The sequence below is a fragment of the Solanum pennellii genome, chromosome 10 (genome assembly GCF_001406875.1).
Source record: "Solanum pennellii chromosome 10, SPENNV200".
NCBI classification, from domain to species: Eukaryota; Viridiplantae; Streptophyta; class Magnoliopsida; order Solanales; family Solanaceae; genus Solanum; species Solanum pennellii.
This window is the reverse complement of record NC_028646.1, coordinates 59079420-59105725: the sequence shown is the minus strand read 5'-3', so window position 1 is coordinate 59105725 and position 26306 is coordinate 59079420. Positions and strand designations below refer to the sequence as shown.

At 36.2% G+C, this 26306-nt stretch overlaps 1 long non-coding RNA gene across 1 annotated transcript; it reads left to right on the top strand.

The window, feature by feature from the left end:
- The first annotated feature begins 324 nt into the window (after positions 1–324).
- On the top strand, positions 325–1980 carry LOC114074406. Its single transcript, XR_003574802.1, has 2 exons — positions 325–1519; positions 1624–1980. It is a non-coding gene; the product is annotated as an uncharacterized LOC114074406 (long non-coding RNA).
- Positions 1981–26306: the final 24326 nt, after the last annotated feature.

The following is a 26306-nucleotide window of genomic DNA, read 5'->3' as shown; positions in this document are numbered from 1 at the left end:
AGGGATACCTATTTTTTGTAATAATACTGATCCATCAGTCTATCTAAATATATTGTGCATCATTCTAGAGCTGAACATATTGACATTAAGCATCATTTTATTCGTGATCATGTTGAAAATGGAGATTTCGTACTTGAATTTGTTGATTCTGAAAATCAGCTAACAAACATTTTCACAAAACCTCTGCTTGAAGAAAGGTTTGTTATCTTCTAAATTGTCTGGGAATTACTTTGTTTAGTATCTGATGATACCTTATTTAGTGCCTATTATTATTTAATACCCCTATTTACTGATTGTCATATATTTGGTTAAGTTTTCTCTATCCTCTAGTTATATTCTTCTTATTCTTTGTTCCTTTTTAATTCTTCCGCCCTTTCCTTTTCCCCGTTATCTTTCCATCCTTTCCTTTCAATCATGTCTGCCTTCCATAAGTCAAACGACCCTTCGCCTTACCCCTTCTCTTTATTACCTTCTTCTTCCCTCTTTCTTTCCTCTCCCATTTCCTCTTCCAGTTCCTTTGAAATCGACTTCATCTCCTCCGAATCTTCAGAGGCAGAGTCGCTTGACTCTTCTCCTTCAACCAAAAAGCGCCCCTCTAAAGAAAAGAAGAAGAAAGCAAATAAACCTCGTCCAACGCTTCCTGAGTCCTTTTCTGATGAAGACTCTTCGAAGTTTTGGGGTTTGGAGCACAAATAAGATATGTGGCGTTCTCTAAACGTCCAATTGTTCCTAGATGAGTAATTAACTTGGAACAACTTGAAGCATCTCACTGCGCGGTAAGTTTGTTCGTTCATGCTCAAAAACTATCTCTGTTACTTCGTCTGTGTGAGCTAGAATTTTTTGAAGAACATGTGCGTCTCTTTTATGCAAATCTTTCCTGATAATGGTGAATAAGAAACCCTTGTTCTGGGGAATCGTATTGTGTTAAATGATTTTCTGTTTAAAGATGTGTTTGGATCTGAGTTTTCTGGTGATATTCCCTTTATACATTGTAATTTATGGCCTGAAAATTTTGAAACATCCTTGGATAATGCTAAATTTTTTGTCTCTGAATCTGGCGCTGATCTTACCGCTTTTGTTCCTCTTTATCTTGGCTTTGAGAATCGCACACTCACTCATATTGTGGCCAAAACTCTCATACATTAGAAGGGTTCACTCAGTAACATCTCCAATAGAGATGTTTATGTACTTTACTGTCTTCTGAAGAAGTTTCCCATTAACTGGGCAACGTGGTTCCATGAATACATGGTGGAAAGCTTGGCGGACAGTAACATTTCTTCCTGTCTACCATATGGCTTACTAAGATCGCGCATCATAATTGACTCACTAGTGGATCTCTCTCCATACACTCTGGTTCATATTGATGATACATACGACACTCGCACCTTCTCAAGTTAGGGTTATGTTCTGGTCGATACAAAATGGTACAAGAAGGAAACTGTGCAACAAAGAGCTGATAACCCAAAAGTAACTCGTAACTCTGCCGACTCTGCTTCTTCAAGAGACCGACAAAATAAAGGTAAGACTAGATGGTTGGAAACTCACATGCAGGTGCTGCAGGAGACTCTTGATAAAGCTCTCCAGCTCCAAAGGACTCAAACACTGACATTTGGAAAACTGCAGTTGGAAGTTGATGGACTTAAAAAGTAGGCACTTCGATCAGTCAACTCTATACTCAAAGGAGTCAACTCTATCAAAATAGGAGCTACCTCAGCTCACAATGAATTGGCTGTCAATGTGAACACCTCCTTTTCCAACTTCTCCAAAAATGTGGAGCGACCATATGACAAATTCTGTAGGAATGTGATCAGCACGCTTACGTACTTCCTTGGTAAACATTAAAGTGCTGATTTGTCTTTCTCGTTTGGATAAGACTACTGTTGGAGCTATATCTCCTTTCTTATTTTACCTTTTGGACTGTAATATTGAGGCGTCGTCCTCAACTCTACATCATTGTCTAGTTGTTTTGGATTTGGTTTATCTCTTGTGCTCTATTATGTTCTATTTTTGTTCCTTTTTGATCATGCCAAAGGGGGAGACATGTGTTTACATATCAATAAAGGTTTACATATAAAACAATTTCACTATCGATAGACCTAGAGGGAGCACACATTCAGCGGGAGCTACAAATTAAAAGGGAAGTAAAATTAGATATCATAAGTCACAAGTTGTCATTATCAAAAAAAGGGGAGATTCTTAACTTGACATATTTTGAATAATGAGAGGAAAACAATGAAGTACCTAGGAGGTAGACAAAACAAGAAAATCAAGACAAATTACATTGCAATAAATCAAGGATTATGTAGTCACAACAAATCAAGGACAAATCACATCGCAAGAAATAAGGGACAATGCAGTCACTATAGATACTGAACTTCATAAAGGAAAAACAAAGTATCAATGGAAAGGAGTATCAACAGTGATTGACTAACCATTCATGAAAATTTAAATCTCACTACTAGAAGGAAAATTGCACTAACAAAGGAAACAGTCGCACCAAAAAAAGGAAGCAGATTTTTACTTGAGAAAAGAAGTAAACAAGATCAAAAGAAATCAGCAGATGACAACTAGCCAACTTCTGATTCAAGGCAGAAATCAACTTGGCACGTTGAAGCAAATCACATGAAATCTTTCTCAATCAAGGTATCATTACAAAAACCTTGATTGAAGGAAATTCCCTTGGGTTTTCGAAATAGACCTAAAATACGCCTCAACACTCAGCCTATAAATGAAGACCTCAGAAGACATAGAAAATCACGCAACTTCACTTGAGATTTGCATACAGTCTTCTTTTATCTTTCATAAAGCTTTGTAAACACTTAAGTAAGACAATTGAAAAGAAAAGAAAAAGACAGAATCTGAGTGTAGGCTTACAAGTTAAGGCAGTGTCATATAGAAATCTGATTTGTATATCAGATAGGATCAAGTCTGTATTTCTATAACTCAAGACTTCGAAAATCTCTTAAGAAAGCCCTTGAAACCTAAGAGTACTGGACTAGGCACCACATTGGTAATCCGAACCAGTATAAAATTTCTTGTGTTCTTTACTTACTGCAAACCATCATTCTTATCTACTTATATACTAATATGCAGGATAGTCAACTAATGTTTTCAGGAAGTCGAACAAGAGTTTTATTTAATTCAGCGCCCCCCCCTCTTAACTATCAGAATCTTCCTCAAAATTTACTGTACTTTTACAAGATTGACAAAATCTTATTTTTCTCTTTTATCATTATGTTTTTCATCATACTTCATCAACACGACTTGAAGTAGCTATCTCTTTCCCCTTCTTATGTAAACTTGAAGTATTTTCTCTCAAACCATAACCGTTCTCCTCAAATCTTGCCTCAACAACAATACCTTGAGTGAACTTTGAATCTTCCTCAAAATTGCTTCATCTTCAACCAGTGTTCAGGAAAGTGAGCACTTTATTGCTTAAAGCGAAGCGATGCGAGCCTCTACGCTTCACAAACTAGAATGAGTATGTGAGAGCTTCATCGCTTAAAGCGTGAAGCTAGGCCTTATCACTTTTTTCCACTTCACGCTTCCCTGAATACTAGTTAGCCATTCAATGACATCATCGGTATTACCCAAGCTAATTCGACAAATTATCCGTCAAGTTTCATAAACATACACAAAAGATTGGTATTTAAGTGAAAAATGATTAAGGGGCGAGCCAATTATCCATCAAGTTTTAAACCATGTGCCAATGACCCTGGGGGATTTCTTGGTTACCGAAATAAGAAAAAGAAAAAGATCAACACTTCTCTATTATCTGGTGGCACAGAGTTATTTATAGAGTTACTGGCCATGATTGGTCCGATTACAGTCTAATATGTTTCAAATTTTATCCACCACTAGACTACTAATAATATTGGCAGGAATATGTATGTTATTTATTATCACAATGTAATATAATTTTCTATGTAAAGAAGATGTTTACAAGAAGTCTTTCTATAATTGCTACCCACATTAACCTATAAAGTCGCTTAATCTAATTGTTAATAGTCTGACTTATCTTTCTTAGACCACTAATACAATCCTTCTAAGTTAATAGCTACCTAACTGGAGGAAACATGAACTTTTTTATTTAAGAGGCTTATCATTAGCTATATATGATCCCTTCCACCATACTCTAAAGGGTAATATATAATGCTTACATCCGGCTATTCCACATTGAGAACTCAAATATACTATCGAGATGCACATGAAAATCATTAACTTAATTAGATTCTTGTTTGACTACAGAAAATTGGGGTACACCTTTTAATGCTCTTGTAGTCTAATAACTAAGCCGCACTTTATTACTCTCATATAAGGGTGATAATACCACACTTGTACCACCCTCATTTGTTGCAAAGTAACACCTTATATCCTTAACTAGTTTAAGGCTTAGTTTTTTTTAGGGTTTAGCGTATAGGATTTAGGATCTTATAGGATATAGAACTTAGAGTTTTTTTAGCTTCAGGGGTTTTTGGATTTTTTTAGGGGTTTTAAGGGTTAGTGTTTCTTAGGCTTTACAGTTTAGGGATTAGGGTTTTGTTGTTTTTAGGTTTAGAGTTTACGGATTTTTAGGATTTAGTGTTTAGAGCCTCGTGTTATTTAGGGTTTAGCATATACAATTTAGGGCTTTAAAGGGTTTAGACTTTAGAGTTTTTTAGATCAAGAATACAAGGTGCAAAAATAAATGACTCCGTTAAATAATCAACTTTCATTAGTATGAGGACCAAAACCTATTTATTATATTAAGTAAAATCAAATTATGAAAAAATGAATAATATGAGAACTAAAAGTGGACTGAACCTATAATATAAGGACTAAACAATTATTTAAACATACTCACTTACCATTGTAATTACTACATAATATATGACTCCTTTAAATATTCAACTTTCATTAGTATGAGGACCAAAACTTAATGATTATATTAATTAAAGATAAATTATGAAAAAACGAATAATATAAGAACTAAAATTGGACTAAACCTATAATTTAAACACTAAACAATTATTTAAACATACTCACTTACCATTGTAATTACTATATAATTGTAACAACCCTAATAATGAATAGGATAAATAGTTAAGGTGATTTATTATTATTTAAAATCTGAAATTTTAAGGGCAAAATGGTCCTTCAAATAAATCAGATTTTTTTTTTGTTAAGGAGAGTCCTAAATTAACTAAGTCATCCTCTAATCTTAAACAAATTTACATGTTCACTCTCTCACATCTATCACCTCTCCACACTCAAAAACTCTCTTTCATGTTTGTTCTCTGCCAAATTAAGGTGAAGAAATGAAAATACATCAAGAGTTCTTCACACTTGAAGAAATCACATGAAATTTTAAGAAAAATAAAGTAACCAAAACGTTATGGCAAAGAGAAGTTGTTCGTCGAGTGGTGTGGACGTTGAAGAAGCTTGGACTGATTTTGGAGAGGGTTTTGGGCAGCAACTTCACGTTTGAACAAGCAAATTAAGGTATGGGTTTCTTTCCTCTTGGTCCCTTTCCCAAGAGACCTCTTAAGATTCAATTATTCAGTCCGAAAACTAGGATTGTTTTCCCCGTTGCATGTCCCTGTCACTAGCTCCCAATGATTCGTAGGTTGGGTATATTTGCTGGTAGATTTAGGTATGTGTGATGTTCTTGTGTTGAATGTGAATATGTTTATGTACGTGAAATCATGAAAATGACAATCAATGTGTGTTTGAAGTTATGGGCAAGTGTGTGCAAGTTTGTGAATGTGGCAAGGGCCTCGGCTTGATGCTCAAAATTTGATAAGGTTGTAGTTGTTGTTTTGTATGCATAAATCCATGAAAATTCATGATCTTTATTTAAGGAAATGTGGCTGATTGAGTGACAATATTTTAGCCAAATAAACTCATGAAAAATACGCCTAAAGATGTGTTAAAATGGTACATGAATACACCCTATGAATCAAGTGAAAACGTTGATAAAAAATGAATCAAAAAATGACCAAAATTTCCAGCAACTATGCAAGGTTAAATTAGACTAAAGTTTAATAATGAAAATTTGGAAATTTAACACATTTTAAAGAGGTGAGGCCACCAGGATTCGAACCTGCGACCTCACCTTTTGGCTACTGGAATTTGCGAGAAAAGGATACGAAAATGGGGCTAGGGGGAATCGAACTCGGGCCACTGATTTGGGGAAGGAGAGAAAATGATTTAATTAAATAAATGGGAGGCAGAATTATCGCTTCAACAATTCGAGATCTCCAGAAGAGCGCAAAAGTAGGCATCGTACATCAGGCCAAAAATCTTTTAAGTGAATTTTAACAAAAGAGTAGCAATAGAAAATACGAGATAATGCCCCATCATCAAAATAATATTCCTAATAAATCCAAAGAGGACTAGAGTTTCCATTTTCAACTCCTAATACCAGCAATAGTTTTGCCAGAGGGGAGAGTTCAATTCAAGAGAAACTCTATCCTCCACAATTTCATGTTCAACCCCACTACCCCAACATTGCGAATTCATTAAATAACCCATTTTTCTGTGAAAAATAATGTTGGTGGTGTGCTTCAATGACATCAACATAGACCATTATTGGAAATGTTTGGTTCACCAAGATTACAAAACCCAATTATAGGAAAGATTACTCATAGGCTTGGCTCAGCATTTAACAGTTGGAATTGTCCTACTCAAAGTGAATACAACTTGGACCTCAATATAGCTCATAAAACAACACATTCAGGAAGCAAAATAATGTCTGATATAAGTTTTGGAATTATGATTAATGAATACAATTTGAATGTGAATGCAGGAAATACAAACATATATTCAGGTAGCACAACGATGTCTGATATTGATGCTGAAAATGCGACTAGTGATGCACTTGGAATAATTAATGCTAATTTTCAGCAATATATTTTTGAACCAAATATGTTTTATCCGAGTAATATAATCACGACAAATAAGAGTGATATAGAAGGAAGTTATTCAATTGAGAAGGGAGATTGTGATGCACATTTCAACTTCAATCATATGGGTTATTTGTTCCAAAATCTTGGACCTGTAGGTGCTAACTGTCACGATCCAAAATGAGTCGTGAGTGGAACCCACACTTACTCCCCCCCTAGGTGGGCGAACCAACAAGTCTGAACCCCAACATATACCAATAGTTCAACTATAAATAACAAAAATAATGTGGAAGCTCCAAAAGTTATTAAGTAACCAATTTAAATAAGTTTCTAAAGTTTAATACTTATTATCCCAAAATCTGATATACATCACATCAAGGACATCTATTTCCAAATTACCAAGTCTAAGAGTGTTTTAAGAAATAAAAATAAGCAAAAAGATGCTCCATGTCCGAAATTCAAAGACATCAAGACGTGAATGAGAGAATCCAACACGAGCTAGAATTAATAGCTCACCCTGAACTCTGATGTGCTGGAGACTGGCTAGAGCTGAGGGAGAGTCGAAGCTGACCGTACACTAGCTGCACTCCACAAAAGAATAAAGAAGAAAATACAAGTAGGGGTAAGTACAATGAACACGTGCTGAGTAGGTATCATCGGCCAACTCAAAATAGAAACCAATATATATTGAATAATAACATAAAATCAACTACAGTACTTATCAGGTGGCAAGCAACAAACACATGAACCAATGACCACAACACCATGGTAGGTACACCATGAATCATAACATCAAGCATACTTATGAGGACTCATGCCTCCACACCATACTCATTTGGAAAATGGGTTCTTTGAGATTGAGTATATTGAGTTAATTCAAGATTCCTTTCCTTTAATGTTATTGTGTCGGAGAGTGACACTCCGATCCCATATACCATGTCAGAACGTGACACTCCGATCCAATTATCTCATTATTTTATTTCATCAAGTCTTCTTTGTTCAAGGAGTCATTTTAATAGAGAGGGTTCAAGATTAGAAATTCAATAGTCTCATAATTTTAGGCCAACCACAAACCACACAATCAAAACATACAACCACACAATCAAGTACATAGGAGACTTTACAATATCACTCAATACATATCAATCGCTATTTAGAGTTTATCTACCAAATAGAACTAAACCTAACCTACCTCCACCGAAGAATCGATGTCAAGCAAGCTACTTCTCCAATACTTTTTGTTTCCTCAATGCCTTCGAACCATTCCAACTATCAAGTATATATACATGATTTGTAAGTTAACAAGTCTATTAACACTTGTATTATTCTATGTCTAGCCTAAACCCAAAGACTCACCTAATTCTATAATAAATTTTCTGAAGTTCAAACCTAAGGATAAATCTTAATTCCTTCATTTAGAATAACTTTAATGAAATTTAAATAATTCGATAAATATAATATTTATTTACCTATACCGATTTATCAAAACTTAGATTTAATTTTTATATCATATAAACAAAACCTCGAACATCAAAAGTCACTGTTTTAATATTAGAAACCATGACGTATAATTTCCATTTGTAATTGAATTTGGACAATTCTACATTAATCAAATATTTAGATTATCATTACCTCATCATTGCAATCATCATGTATTTATTATCCACTATTCTTTGTCTCACCCAAATAAAATCTTAAGAACTAAGATTATAAACATTCGGAAAATTCAGCAGGTTCCCTTCAGTTCCATTATTGTTCACGTGTTCGCCTCTTTCATATTAACAGTTAACAATATAATAATAAATTTACTAGTCGACCAAACATTAAGCGAATTCCCACGCTGACACCAACCGTAACTCAATCAGTTTCAACATTATAATATAAATTTTCCTATAGTATCAATTAATATCTCTTTGTAAAGGAAAGGAATTTCATGGAATACCTTAAATCGCCGCTTCAATCTTGTTTAACAACCGTTTCGTGACTGCTGCAGATATAGTTTATGTTGGCTAAACCCTTATTTCCCTTCTACAGAATATTTCTTCCTAAATATTATATAATTAATTATAAGAGTGGTGAAAGTGACACACTATTTATTCACTATTATCCTCTTTAACCACCAACTAAATAAATTATTAAAATTACCCCACTAATATTATAAATGTAATTATGAATAGTCCAAACTCAATTAGAACGCATTAAAAATATTTTATGAAACAGAAGGCTTTAGCACTCGAAACGACCAAAAGGGTCGTTACAATAAATACCAATTTACCCATCGTTCATCCTCGAACGATCAAAAGAAAGGCGAGGGCGAGAAAAAGTACCTTAATCGGTAAAAAGATGTGGATATCTTTCAGGCATATCAGCCTCACTCTCCCAAGTGAACTCTTCAGTTGGCCGATTCTTCCACTAAACCTTGATAAAAGCAGTCTCTTTTGATCTCAATTTGCAGACCTACCTATCTAGAATAGCAATAGGCTCATCCTCATAAGATAGATTCTCATCAAGAAGAACTGAATCCCAACGAATAATATAATTTCCATCACGATGGTACTTTCAGCATAGACACATGAAATACTGGGTGCACTCCTGACAACCCTGGAGGAAATGCCAATTCATAGGCCACCTCCCCCACGCGCTTCAGAACTTTAAATGGACCAATATACCTCGGACTAAGCTTACCTCGTTTACCAAACCGCATCACACCTTTCATGGATGAAAACTTCAGCAAGACCTGTTCACCCTCCATAAAATCCAAGTCCCTAACCTTTCGATCTGCATATTCCTTCTTCCTACTCTGAGCTACTAAAAGTTTTTCTTGAATAAATTTCACTTTCTCTAATGATTCCCTCAGAAGATCAGTACCCCAAGGTCTAACCTCAAATGCATCAAACCAACCAATGGGGGACCTACATCTCCTCCCATACAATGCCTTAAATGGTGCCATATCAATACTCGAGTGATAGCTATTGTTGTATGAAAACTCTTCTAAAGGTAATTATCCCAATGACCACCAAATTCTATCACACATGCACGAAGCATATCCTCCAACACCTGAATAGTTCGCTCAGACTGACCATCGGCCTGAGAATGAAATGCAGTACTAAGGTCCAGTCTAGTACCTAATTCAGCATGTAATGTCCTCCAAAACTTAGAAGTAAATTTCGTACCTCTATCTGATATGATGGAAAGTGGACTCCATGCAATCGAACAATCTCAGAGACATAGAGTTTGGCTAACTTCTCGGCATTGTAAGTCATCTTAACCGGAATGAAGTGAGCAGACTTAGTTAACCTGTCAGCAATTACCCAAATAGAATCAAACTTACCCAATGTCTTTAGAAGACCAACTACGAAATCCAGTGCAATTCTTTCCCACTTCCATTCAGGAATGGGCATTCTCTGAAGTGTCCCTCTAGGCCTTTGTGTTCATACTTTACCTGCTGACAATTCGGGCATTGGGCAACAAAATCAACAATGTCACGCTTCATTCTACTCCACCAATAATGTTGCCTTAGATCACCATACATCTTGGTTGCACCAGGATGTATAGAATACCTCGAATTATGAGACTTTGCAAGAATAGTGTGAGTCAAATTATTAACCCGGGGCACACATACCCTTCCCTTAATTCTCAAAACGCCTTCCTCATCAATTACTGCCTCTTTAGCCTCTCCTTGCACTACCATATCTCGAATTCGGCTCATCTTCTCATCAGCAAACTGCTTTCCCTTAATCTTGTCAAGAAAAGAAGATTTTGCCTCCACACAGGCGAAAAATTCTCCTAGTACTTCCAGCCTCATAAAGTCATTAGCCAGAGTCTGAATCTCTCTAGCCAATGGGCGTCTAGAAACCTGTATGTGGGCTAAACTACCCATGCTCCTTGCTTTTCTACTTAAAGCATCTGTCACAACATTATCTTTTCCTGGGTGATATAAAATAGTAATATCATAGTCTTTCAATAGTTCCATCTACCACCTCTGCCTCAAATTCAAATCTTTCTAAGTAAATACATATTGTAAACTATGATGATATGCATAAACTTAACATTTGACCCCATATAGATAATGTCTCCATTGCCTTAATGAAAATACAACTGCAGCCAACTCCAAATCATGGGTCGGATAGTTACGTTCATGCACTTTCAATTGCCTCGAAGCATAAGCAATTACATTCCTCTCCTGCATTAGCACTGCACCCAAACCAAAATAAGATGCATCACAAAAAACAATAAAATTCTTCCCTTCCACTGGCAAGGTAAGAATTGGTGCAGTAGTCAACAAGGTCTTGAGTTTCTGGAAGCTTTCTTCACATTCATCCGACCATACAAATGGAACATTCTGCTCAGTCAAATTTGTCAGCTGGGAAGCAATAGAAGAAAATCTCTTGACTAATCGACGTTAGTAGCTAGCTAAACCAACAAAGCTCCTTACCTCTGAAACATTAGTAGGTCTTACCCAACTCTTCACTACATCAATTTTAGAAGGATCCACCATCACTCCATCCTTAGAAACCACGTGCACCAAGAAGGACACTGAATCGAGCCAAAACTCACACTTGGAGAATTTGGCATAAAGCCTTTTCTCCCTTAACAACTCTAATACAATTCTCAAATGCTCCTCATGTTCTTTCCTGCTCTTTAAGTATATCAATATATCATCAATAAATGCAATAACAAAGAGGTCCAAATATGGCCTAAAAATCCCGTTCATTAGTCTCATGAAAGCAGCAGGGGAATTCGTAAGCCCAAAAGACATTACTAAGAATTCATAATGCCCATACCTGGTTCGAAAAGTAGTCTTTGGCACATCTGTTGCCCGTATTTTCAATTGATGATAACCGTATCTCAAATCAATTTTAGAGAAGACACAAGCACCTTGTAATTGATCGAACAAATCATCAATGCGAGGAATGGGATACTTGTTCTTAATAGTTACCTTATTCATCTGCCTGTAGTCTATGCACATTCAAAAACTTCCATCTTTCTTCATCACAAATAAAACAGGAGCAACCCAAGAGAATGCACTCGGTCTAATAAAACCTTTACCTAACAACTCTTGAAGTTGGGTCTTTAACTCCCTTAAATCAGCTGGAGCCATTCTATAATGGGGAATGGAAATGGGGCGAGTACCCAGCTCCAGGTCAATACAAAAATGAATATCCCTATCCGGTGGCATACCAGGAAGGTCTGCAGGAAACACATCCAGAAACTCATGGACTATCGAAACAGACTCAATCGAAGGCACTTTGGAAGTATCATCCCTGAGATGTGCCAAGAAAGTTAAACAAACCTTACTCACCATCCTCTTAGCACGAAGAAAAGAGATAATACGAACTGGAGTGGAAATATAGTCACCCTCCCACACTAGCGGATCTATCTTAGGCTTGGCCAATGTCACAGTTTTAGCATTACAATCTAAGATTGCAAAATTTGGAGAAATCCAAGTCATACCCAGAATAACATCAAAATCAACCATCTCTAGAATATCAAATCTACATAAGTATTGCTCCCAACAAAAGTCACAAGGCAAGACCTATACACCTTCTCAACTATCACAGACTCACCCACAGGAGTAGAGACACGAATAGGCATGTCAAGCAAATCACAATATAAATCAAGACCAGTAGCAAATGAGGAAGATACATATGAAAATGTGGATCCAGGATCAAACAGTACAGAAGCCATGCAATCACAGACCAAAAGAGTACCTGTGATAACAACATCAGATGTCTCTACCTCAGACCTCCCGGGGAAAGCATAACAATGGGACCTATCACTTGACTGTCCATTGCCCCTACCAAGCTGCGCTACAATAGTTCCAACTTGCCCGCCACCCCGACTGAACTGGTGACCACCATTACCTTGGCCACCACGTCCTCCTGAATGACGGCCTCTACCATGACCACCTCTAACTACTAGGGATCTGTAACTCTATTTTGGACAACCTTTCCTAATATGTCCAGCCTCTCCACATCCATAAAAATTTCTGGAGTCAAGTATAGGTCTCTGTGAAAATGACGAAGTCTAGAGATAACCTCCAAACTCAGAAAAAGGTTGACTGGTCTGTGATGGACCCCCAGCTGAAGCCTGCAATGAAGACTGAATAGACGGGCTGGGTAACCTCCTGAACTCTGCCCTCTAGAGTAAGAACCACTAAACTCACCTCACTTACGGGATTTCTTAAATGTCGATGCCGTGGTGAAGTCGTCTGGCTTCACCCCCTCTACCTTTACCACAAAATCAATCACTTCCTGAAAGGATTTTGCTGCAGCAGCTACCTGTAAGGCTGGAATCTGCAAATCTGACCTCAATCCTTTCACAAAGCGGCGAATCCGGTCTTGTGGACTGAAGCAAAGCTGAGTGGCATACATGGATAGTGCACAAAACTTGGCCTTATAAGCAGCAACAAACATCCTTTCTTGCTCTAGGATCAGGAACTCATCTCTCCTCCTATCCCTCAAAGTCCGGGGTATATACTTCTCCATAAATAAGTTAGACAATGATGCCCAAGTCATAGGTGGTGCCTTTGCTGGTTGACACTCAACATACGACCGCCACCAAATTTTGGCATCCCCTTGAAACTGATAGGTCACAAACTCAACACCGAATCGTTCTACTATGTCTATATTATATAGCAGCTCATGACAATCAACCAAAAAATCATAGGTATCTTCAGATTTAGCACCCTTGAGGACTGGAGGTTTCAACTTTAAGAACCTAATGAAAAGATCATGCTGATCACCTGTCATTATAGGCCCTGTAGTCAATCGAGGAAACATGCCTACTTCCAATGATCCATCCATGCGGGGAGCCAAAACAGTTGCATGTTGTACTCCCTGAACCTGAGGTGCTGGTGCAGAAAAAACTAGAGGTGTCTGGACCTGATCAGATAACCCTCTAAGATAAGTAAGAACCTGATTAATCATCTCTGGGTAGGCTGGGGGTGATACTTCCTTGTCCTGAATCTGCTCATTTTCCCCATCTTCACCCTCTCTCACTACCTCATCCGTCGGTGGAGGAGTCAATGCTCTATTCCTAGCTGGACCAGGTGTATGTCCTCTGCCTCTAGTGGGCGTCCTCCCACTACCTCTACCACGGCCTCTTGCCACTGCTCCTCTTCGAGTTACAGCCCCAATGGTTGTCTCAGACACACCCTGTCTTGCCGGTATTGGTGTTGGCACGGTTGTTTCTCTAGTTCTAACCATCTACAAAATAGAGTGAGAAGTTCATATACCAATTTGTATCACCTAGATACAAATTGGATCCAAGTAATAGCACAAAGAGAGAAGGAATGAAGTTTTCCAAAAGTCTTATAGCCTCTCGAAGAAAAGTAAAGGTGTCCCCATACCGTTCTGCAAGACTCTAATAGAATTGTCCTTGTGTGATGAGACCACCGAACCTAACGCTCTGATACCAAGTTTGTCACAACCCAAAATGAGTCGTTAGTGGCACCCACACCTACCCCCCTAGGTGGGCGAACCAACAAGTCTGAACCCCAACATATACCAATAGTTCAACTATAAATAACAAAAACATTGCGGAAGCTCCAAAAGTTATAAAGTAACCAATTCAAATAAATTTCTAAAGTTTAATACTTATTATCCCAAAATCTGATATACATTACATCAAGGACATCTATTTCAAAATTACCAAGTCTAAGAGTGTTTAAGAAACCAAAATAAGCAAAAAGATGGTCCATGTCCGAAATTCAAAGACATCAAGACGTGAATGAGAGAATCCAACATGAGCTAAAATTAATAGCTCACCCTGAACTCTAATGTGCTAGACTGGCTAGAGCTGAGGGCGAGTCAAAGTTGATGGTACACTTGCTGCACTCCACAAAAGAATAAAGAAGAAAATACAAGTAGAGGTCAGTACAATGAACACGTACTAAGTAGGTATCATCGGCCAACTCAAAATAAAAACCAATATATATTGAATAATAACATAAAATTAACTACAATACTTAACAGGTGGCAAGAAACAAACACATGAACCAATGACCACAACACAATGGTAGGTACACCATCAATCACAACATCAAGCACGCCTATGAGTATTCATGCCTCCACACCATACTCATTTGGAAAATGGGTTCTTTGAGATTAAGTATATTAAGTTAATTCAAGATTCCTTTCCTTCAATGTTATTGTGTTGGAACGTGACACTTCGATCCCATATACCGTGTCGGAACGTGACACTCCGATCCCATAATACCGCGTCGGAACGTGACACTTCGATCCAATAATACCGTGTCGGAATGTGACACTCCGATCCAATTATCTCATTATTTTATTTCATCAAGTATTCTTTAATCAAGGCGTGATTTTAATAGAGAGGGTTCAAGATTAGAAATTCAACAGTCTCATAATTTAAGGCCAACCACAAACCACACAATCAAAACATACAACCACACAATCAAGTACATAGGAGACTTTACAATATCACTCAATACATATCAATCGCTATTTAGAGTTTGTCTATCAAATAGAACTAAACCATAACCTAACTCCACCGAAGAATCAAAGTCAAGCAAGCTACTTTTCCAATACTTTTCCTTTCCTCAATGCCTTCGAACCATTCCAACTATCAAGTATATATACATGATTTGTAAGTTAACAAGTCTATTAACACTTGTATTATTCTATGTCTAGCCTAAACCCAAAGACTCACCTAATTCTATAATCAATTTTCTAAAGTTCAAACCTAAGGATAAGTCTTAATTCCTCCATTTAGGATAACTTTAATGAAATTTAAATAATAAGATAAATATATTATTTATTTACCTATACCGATTTAACAAAACTTAGATTAAATTGTTATATCATATAAACAAAACCTCGAACATCAAAAGTCACTGTGTTAATATTAGAAACCATGACGTATAATTTCCATCTGTAATTGAATTTGGACAATTCTACATTAATCAAATATTTAGATTATCATTACCTCATCATTGCAAACATCATGTATTTATTATCCACCATTCTGTGTCTCACCCAAATAAAATCTTAAGAACTAAGATTATAAACATTCCGAAAATTCAACAGGTTCCCTTCAATTCCATTATTGTTCACGTATTCGCCTCTTTCATTTTAACAGTTAACAATATAATAATAAATTAACTAGTCGACCAAACATTAAGCGAATTCCCACGCTGACACCAATCTTAACTTGATTCAGTTTCATCATTATAATATAAATTTTCCTACGTTATCAATTAATATCTCTTTGTAAAGGAAAGAAAATTTCATCGAATACCTTAAACCGCCGCTTCAATCTTGTTTAACAACCGTTTCGTGACTGCTGCAGATATGGTTTCTCTTGGCTAAACCCTTATTTCCCTTCTACAGAATATTTCTTCCTAAATATTATATAACTAATTACAAGAGTGGTGAAAGTGACCCACTATTTATTTCACTATTATCCTCTTTAACCACCAACTAAATAAATTATTAAAATTACCCCACTTATTCCATAATTATAATTTTGAATAGTTCAAACCCAATTAGAACCCATTAAAATATTTTTTATGAAACACAAGGCTTTAGCACTCGAAACGACCAAAAGGGTCGTTACACTAACCAACCCAACTCATATGACAATGAATTTGATCAAGTTTATTCTGATGATCAGTTTAATGCTTCAATCTAATTGGATATTTTATATATATATATATATATTGTTTGATTGTTGGTATTTACTAAAATCAATATAAATTTACAACAAAAGTTGACTACGCCACTTGATGCCCAGTTGGTTTAGCACTAACCTATATTGTTGTAAATTTATATTGATTTTAGCTAATACCAATAAATAAACAAAAAAAGTACAATATCGAATAACTTGATTGAATCACTTACGTGATCATCAGAATAAATTTAATCAAACTCATTGTCATATAAATTGTGTAGGTTAGAACCTAAAGGTCCAAAATTTTGGACGAAATAACCCATATTATTGAAATTAGAATTTGCATCATAATTTTCCTTCTCATAAGAATTACATCCTTCTATATCACTCTTATATGTTGTCGCAATATTGCTTGAATAAGATATATTTGGTTCAACAATATGTTGTAAATTTAGCATTTATTGTTTCAAGTTCGTCACTAATCGCATTTTCAGCATTAATATCAGACATCGTTGTGCTACTAGAATATGTGTTTGTATTTCCCGCATTCACAATAAAGTTGTATTCACTAATTGTCGTATTTCCAATACCTATATCAGATATTATAATGCTACATGAATGTGTTGTTCTATCAGCTACATTGATGTCCAAGTTGTACTCACTTTGAGTATGACGATTCCAAGTGTTAAATGCTGAGTCACGCTTATGAGTAATGTTTCAAATAATTGGGTCTTGTAGTCTTTGTGAACCAAACATTTTCTATAATGGTCTATGTTGAGGTTGTTAAAGCACACCATGAACATAATTTTTCACAGAAAAAAAAGGATTATTTAATGATGTTAACTTATCATGTCTGTATACAATAACGATCATGTCTCAATTCCTTGCAAGGGGGTGACTATGGTTGCGTAGCCAGAAATTTCTTCAAGAGTCCTCAAATTTTAAAGAAGTCAATAAAAAATATTAATGAATGGGTGCACAAATTTCTTAGTCAAACTACACAATATTTAGCTAAACCATATAAATAGTGTAATAAACCTACTATTTTATAACTAAAAAACTAACATGAAAGGTCAAAAAAAAAATTCTACAATAGACATTCAATAAAAATTTATCATCACAATTGTATTTGAAAAAATTTCATCCTTTTGAGTGTATTTATAATTATATACTCACTATAGAATAAGGGTCATTTGGTAGACCGTATAAAAATATTGTTAAATATAGTGTATTAGAAATACTTTGCATTAGTAATGATTGCATTAGTTGTAGATACATTATTTCTTATGCATTGTTTGGTTTGGTGTATTAAAAATAACATATATTGTACAAAAATATTTATTTATAAAAATATTCTTCACAGAATCAAATTATAGTGAAAAAGATGTAAAGGTGCCTTTTAGGGGTATTGGTGTCTTTAAAGTGCTAATGCATGCATTAAATCCTTTTGCATTACTAATACGCAGAAATTCATGGTATTAGTAATATACTTCCCAATACACAATAGAATGTACATAACATGTAAAAGAGTATCAAACAAGGTACTACTAATACATAGAGCTAATGCAAACATTATTTTTGTTAATATACTCTACAAAACAACCCCCTAGTGTTCAAAGAATTGTGAAGTGGAAAAAAAATGACAATGCACTGCTTTGGTTAACGTGTGAAACACAATTTCTAAAGAAAAACAACCAAAATAACAGAGCAATATATATAAGCAAGTTCTTATTAAAAGCCAAAATATAGATATAAAAAATTCTAGATCATAGGACGAACACATCAAATTTAATGATCTTTCAACATCTATTTCTTGTTCTTCTAAATTCTACTCTACCTTTACAAGATTGTCAAAATCTTATATTTCACTTTTATCATTATATTGTTCATCATACTTGATCAACACGGATTGAAGAAGACATCTCTTTCCCTTTCTTATGTAAACTTGAAGTATTTTCTCTCAAAACATACAAGTTCTCCTCAACTCTTGCCTCAACAACAATACCTCGAGTGGAATTAGTATCTTCCTCAAACTTTACCCTACTTATAAAATATTGACAAAATCTAATATTTCTCTTTTATCATTATATTGTTCTTCATACTTGATAAACACGACTTGAAGTAGCTATATATTTCCCCTTCTTATGTAAACTTGAAGTATTTTCTCTCAAACCATAACATTTCTCCTCAACTCTTGCCTCAGCAACAATACTCGAGTGAACTTAGAATCTTCCTCAAAATTGCTTCATCTTCAATCAAAGTTCAGGAAAATGAGTGTTTTATCGCTTAAAGCAAAGTGATACGAGCCTTCTACGCTTCACAAACTAGAATGAGTATGCAAGCGCTTCATTGTTTATAGCGTGAAGCGAGGCCTTATCTTTTTTTCCACTTCACGCTTTCCTGAACATTGTCTTCAACATTCTAAACTCTAGTTAGACATTCAATAACATCATCGATATTCTCCAAGCTAATTGGACCAATTATTCATCAAGTTTCATAAACATAGACAAAAGCTTGGTATTTAAGTGGAAAATGATAAAGGGGCGGGTCAATTATCAATCAAGTTCCAAACCGTGTGCCAATGACCCTTGGGATTTCTTGGTTACCAAAATAAGAAAAAGAAAAAGATCAGCACTTTTCTATTATCTGGTGGCACAGAGATATTTATAGAGTTACTGGCCATGATTGGTCAGATTATAGTCTATTCTGTTTCAAATTTTATCCACCACTAGACTACTAATAATATTGGCAGGAATATGTGTGTTATTTTTTATCACTATGTAATATATTTTTCTACGTAAAGAAGATGTTTACAAAAAGTCTTTCTATAATTATTACCCACAGTGACCTATAAAGTCGCTTAATTTAACTGTTAATAGTCTGACTTCTCTTTCTTAGACCACTAATACCATCCTTCTAAGTTCATACCTACCTAACTGGAGGAAACGTGAACTTTTTTTATTTAAGAGGCTTATCATTAGCTATATATGATCCCTTCCACCAGACTCTAAAGGGTAATAAATAATGCTTACATCAGTCTATTTAGGGTTTAGCATATACAATTTAGGGCTTTAAAGGGTTTAGAATTTAGAGTTTTTTTAGAGCAAGAATACAAGGTGTAAAAATAAATGACTCAGTTAAATATTCAACTTTCATTAGTATGAGGACCAAAACCTAATTATTATATTAAGTAAAATCAAATTATGAAAAAATGAATAATATGAGAACTAAAAGTGGACTGAACCTATAATATAAGGACTAAACAATTATTTAAACATAATCACTTGCCATTGTAATTACTATATAATATATGACTCCTTTAAATATTCAACTTTCATTAGTATGAGGACCAAAACTTAATGATTATATCAATTAAAGATAAATTATGATAAAATGAATAATATAAGAACTAAAATTGGACTAAATCTATATTAAACACTAAACAATTATTTAAACATACTCACTTACCATTGTAATTACTATATTATACCCCCAAAAGGGTTAAATATGACTCCAATAAATTCAAGCTTCTATATAGAAAATTAGTATTTTGTATATAATCTTCTGAAATTTCTGAAGGAATAGAAATTCAATGGAAACTAGTTATTATAATATTATAGATGAAGTTCGGGTGGTGCTAGTTGATCACGAAACAGAGAATGTTGCTAAATTGGTGCATTTGTTGAAGTCTTATGACTACAAAGATGACATCTCTACAAATATATATTCAACTCAAAGTTATTTATAGAGTTACTGACCATAATTGATCATACAGATTACAGTCTAATCTATCTTCAATTTTATTCACCACTAGACTGCTAATAATATTGGCAGGAATGAGTATGCTATTTTTTATCACAATGTAATATATTTGTCTACGAAAAGAATATGTTTACAAGAAGTCTTTCAGTAATTGTTATCCGCATTGTGACGATCGAAATCTAGATCCCAGACGAGACCGGCGTCATTGACCTCTCAGAGGTCGCAGACAAGCCTACGTACGTCATCGTTACTTCATCTAGGTTAATTTTAGCGGAAAATTTGATTTTTTTGTTACTTACCATTCAGATAAAACATTCTACTTACACTCATGAACGTTCACAATCAACCATCTAACATTAAGATCATCAAATGAAAGAAATAGTTCAATACTGCATTAAGTGTATACTTTCCAAAATGGCACCAATAACATGTCTGAAATAAAACGGGAAAGAAACGCTAGTGGAACATACTCAACTAGCTCAATCCTATAACTAAGATAGATAATAACAGTAGACATCCTCGAAAGCATGAGGACCTACCAACTCCGGATGAAAGCTCCACGTCCGGATAGCTGCAACGTCATACCGTAAGCTCTAACGTCCACCTGTGCATGCACCAAAAGTATATATTGTATGGGATTAGTACACACTTGTACTAAGTATGGGCATATGCAATCACACACCATGGACATGCATGAGTAAGGATAGCTCTTTCCTAACAACATGATTTATAGAAAGTTGAGTCAGTGAACTTGCCAAATTTTGGTTAGGAAAGTCAGGGGACTTGCCAAATTTGGATTAAGAAAATCAGGGGACTTACCAAATTTGGATTAAGAAAGTCATGCCATGAGAGAAACAAGCATCATCCTAAGTATTATATTGCACACAGCACATAACATCTTACACATAGCACATAACATATTGCATATAGCACATAACATCTTTCATATCATTAGTTCATATGCCATAAGACCTTGGAATCATGGACTTGACATTAAGACTTCCCAAAATGAGGGCTCAACATATGGGAGCTCACCTAGGGATCCTTCTTTAGCAAACACAGAGTCTGCTTAATTCATTCATATGTACTTCATTTCATTCATTCATAAGCTAGTGTAAACACCACCTATACCTAGGATGTTGTTTAAGACTTTCATCGGGTTCGCTGTGCAATGTCCAAGAATTACCTAGTGTCATTACTTAAATCTATCTCACCTCATGATTATCCTATCCTAACACCTTTGATATCATTCATTTCATTATGTGCATCATTTGAGGCTGGCCTCATTCATTCATTGGAAACTTTAACTTTAACCAACATAGAACATGTGAGCAGCATGAAATCCAGTGTCTGCCCCACACCGAAAAGAGTTGGAATCACCGGCCAAAGTGACCCAAAACATGCTAGCGTATATAGGGAATTGAACCCTGCTAGATACCTATATTGGCAGTATAGGTTCAAAGACTAGGAGATATAAGGAGACCCATACCCAGCATGCCGGACAATCTCATCTCATGAGAGTTATGTGAACCTCCGCCCTTACCGAAAGAAGGCATTACCGCTCATAGCTAGCCTATCTATGCTCAGTATAAAGTTCCATTTCAATCAACTCATACGTTATGGAAGCTGGCTTCTAGTATGAGGACATCATAGCTCAATAGATGATTTCTCATCTCATCATTAGTATTAAGTATACATTAATCTCAATACTTTCATCAGAGTGTTCATAGAGACTGGTCTCTTTATTAACTTTACACTTTCATAGGTGAGTGGTAACACTTACTTAGGCTCATTTGGGATTGCTCTCATCTTTCACATTAGCCTCTTATCTTGTTGTCACCACATTCATTAGGTTTAGCACATTTGCTCTTCATAATTACTCACCCCTTTTTACTCAATGTTCATTTCATCATATGACAATGCACTTGTCCATTCTATGTGTTCCACACTCTTACTTAACCCTTCTAGGAGTTCATAATTTTGTTACATACATCTTAGGTTCACATACTTTTAAACATATGCTAGACTTATGGGTCTATACATACAAGCCATGAGGCATTCATAGTTCGTTTAAGTGATTCATATCTTCCTAATATTTTTTGATACAAGACTATGCATCTTGTATGTATGCCAAGATCATCGTTTTGATCTATGTAGGCAGCATTATTTGAACATTTATTCACGTATGACTTATGTATCAATACAAAAATTGGGCAAGGGAACCCAATTTTGAATCCCTTGGAAAACACTTATATTTTTATTTAATTTAGTTTGACCCACACGGCTTGGGGACCCAAAATCGAGCCCCAACGCCTTCTTTTCATTTTCCCTTGATTTCTCTCTTTATTTTTTTTCGTCCATTGAGACAGAGAGGATGTGGGATCGAACCCCCACAACCTCATTTTCTTTTATTTTCCTTTTTACTTAAACCATTTTTGTTTTGACCAAGAGGGTGTGGGATCGACTTTAATTTTCTTTTTCATTCTTTTTTTTCTGCCTAGAGGTCGTGGGTTTGATTCCCACACGCCTCAACCTTTATTGTTTCTTTTAATTTTTCCTTTAATCTGACCGAGAGATGGTGGGTTCGAATCCCACTCCTCTCATTTCTTTAATTCTGTTTTGGTTTTAGGGGAATCGGCTAAGGTCAATCGGGTTCAAATCCCGTGTGCCTCACTCCTTTTTATTTTAATTAATTATAGCTTCTTTATAGTGAGGTCTTGGGTTCAATCCCTACTGACCTCACATATTTTAAACATTATTTTCAAACTCTCCTAAACTTCAAACATTAGCCGAAATTAAGCTAACAAAATGCTGGAAAATTGGTCATGATTTCCAGCTCCTTTTCATCAACATTTACATGTTAGTTCTTAGGATAATTCATGGATCATTTAGTACATCTATAGGTGCATTTTCATGGATTCATTTAGCTAATAGTTTTCACTCAATTCAGCCACATTACACTTCATATGAACATCACGATTTACACAGGTTCTTGTACATAAAATACAAGGATTTAAACATGCCATTTCATACTCTAATCTATGACCAATAGTCACAATAATGCACCACACAATCGTATCACACATTTCCGGAAAACATCTTTTATTACTCACATAATTCCGAACATACATACATACACATAATCATCACAAAAACACGTTACATCCCTAAATTCTACCAGCAAACATATCCAACCTACGAATCAATGGGAGCTAGTGACAGGGACATGCAACGGGGAACAATCTTAGTTTTCGGATTAGAATTGACTGAATGTTAAGGGTCTCTTGGGAAAGGGACCAAGAGTAAGAAAACCCATACTTTATTTTGACGTTTATTCAACACACGACCTGCTGTCCAACACCCTCTCCAAATCACGTTCAAGTCTCTAAACTCTAACACCACCCGACGGAAAACTCCTCCCTTTGCCAAACGTTTTTGCTTAGCGTTTGCATATATTTTGATTATATTTTTCATGTGAGTTCTTCAAGTGTGAAGAACTTTGGTTGTGTTTTCTTTTCTTGAAATTATTTTAGGCAGAGAAAACGTAAGAAGAGTGGAGAAACGTGAGAGAGATGAGCGAGAGAGAGTAGTTTAGGATTAGGAGTTTTAGTTTGGGAATTAGTCTTACTAGGACTCCTTATTAATTTAATAAAAATTCTGATTTAATTAGCTTAGTGAAATGACCATAAATCCCTTAAGCAAATCAGATTATAAATCTTAATTTAAATACATTTAATTGATGCTTTCGTTGAGGTTCGAACCCGGGTGGAGTGACCACCGCGAAACGGGTCATTTCGGGTCAACCCGACCCGATCCGTCCATTTAATTTAAATATTTAATAAATTAATTAATTCATTAGGGTAATTACGATATTACCCTTGGCCTGAAAAAGACCATTTTACCCCTAGACCCTCCAAACCTAAGATTTTCCTTTTTTAAGTTCGGTAAAGACTCATCTGAGTAAATCTTCGTATTTGAGAGCCCTACATGGCTGGACCCAACCTTTTCTAGATCAAATAATTTCCCAAGTTAGTTGGCTTAGCTGTAGCAAGGGTTCAGAGGCTGGTTCTACACGCATCAATCCATGTGAACTCGGTCTAATCGTAGGCATTCTAGACACATTAAGCATTATTTAGCATAGCCATTTTTAGGGTTATTACATTATCCCCCCTTAGGAACATTCGTCTCCGAATGAAACTACTAACTATCTAGCGTAATGCAAGTCAGATCATAACATAAATACTATTCACAAACAAGCAATAGCAATAAATAATGGAGAGATAAGGAAACTTAGCCTTAAGAGTAGGAAGTCTAACCTCAAGAGCTAAATAAATGAGGGTAGTGGGATCTCACATCGGCCTCGGCCTCCCACGTAGTACCCTCAACAAGATAATTCCTCCACAATACCTCTACTGTGGCAATATCCTAGTTCCTTAGCCGCTTGATCTGTCTGTCTAAAATCTCAACAGGTACTTCCTCATAGGACAAGTCTTCCTCGACCCCCAGACCTTCAACAGGTAGGATCGATGCTGGATCACCTAGGCACTTCTTTAACATAGAGACATGAAAGACTTGATGAACAGAAGCTAGCTCCGCAGGCAATGCCAACTCATAGTCCACCTCATCCACACGCTGTAGGAACTCATATGGACCGACATACCTCGGACGCAACTTCCCGTTCCTACCAAACCTCATCACCCCCTTCATAGGTGGTATCTTCAAATAGACCTGGTCACCAATATCAAACTCTAAGGGCCGTTTTCTGTTGTCTGCATAAGACTTCTGCCGACTGTAAGCAGTATCCAACCTGTCCCTAATCACTCTGACCTTCTCTAAGGCCTCTTGAATGATCTATGGACCCAAAATGGATGACTCTCCGACCTCGAACCACCCAACTGGAGACCTAAATCTCCTACCATACATTGCCTCACATGGTGCCATCCCAATGCTAGAGTGATAGATGTTATTATACGAGAATTCTATCAAAGGCAGATGGTCGTCCCAACTACCCCTGAAGTCAATCACCACGCCCTTAACATGTCCTCTAATGTATGAATAGTGTGCTCTGCCTGCCCATCAGTCTGAGGATGAAAGGCAGTACTAAGCTTCACCTGTGTGCCTAAGCTCTTCTAGAAGGATCTCCAGAAATGTGAAGTGAACTGAGCTCCTCTATCTTAAGTGATAGACACAAGAATCCCATGACATCTCACAATCTCATCAATGTAGAGTCTCGCATAATCCTCGGCTCTGTAAGTAGACTTCACAGGGATAAAGTGGGTAGACTTAGTCATCCTGTCCACAATAACCCATATGGAGACATGCTATCTCCTAGACTTTGGAAGACCAACCACAAAGTCCATATTAATGGCCTCCCATTTCCAACTTGGAACCTCAATAATCTGAGTAAGACCGCTAGGCTTAAGATGTCCTGCCTTAACCTGTTGACAACTACGACACTTGGCCACATATTTTGCAATGTCCTTCTTCATGCCATCCCACCAATAGATCTGCTTAAGATCATCATACATCTTGGTTGAACCTGGATGTATGGAATATCTGGAACCATGGGCCTCTGCCATGATCCTGGTCCGCAAATCATTCACATCTGGTTCACACAGCATGTCCTAGTACCTAAGTATGTCGTCACCTCCCAAAGCAAAGGACTCATTCATCTTTATCAGCACTGAGTCCATTAACTCCATCAAAACAGGATTAAGACGCTGACCCTTCTTGACTTCAACTACCAAGGACGATTCAGAACTAGGATGAACTAAAACACCCCCACTAGTAGAGTCAACTAACCGCACACCCAGTCTGGCCAGCCTGTGTACATCTTTCACCAACTCCTTCTTGCCATCCTCAACATGGGTTGTACTTCCCATGCTCATCTTGCTCAAAGCATCAGCTACAACATTAGCCTTACCTGGATGGTAATGAACATTCATGTCATAGTCCTTCAACATCTTCAACCATCTCCGCTAACGTAGATTCAACTCTCTCTCTGTGTGAACACGTACTGGAGAC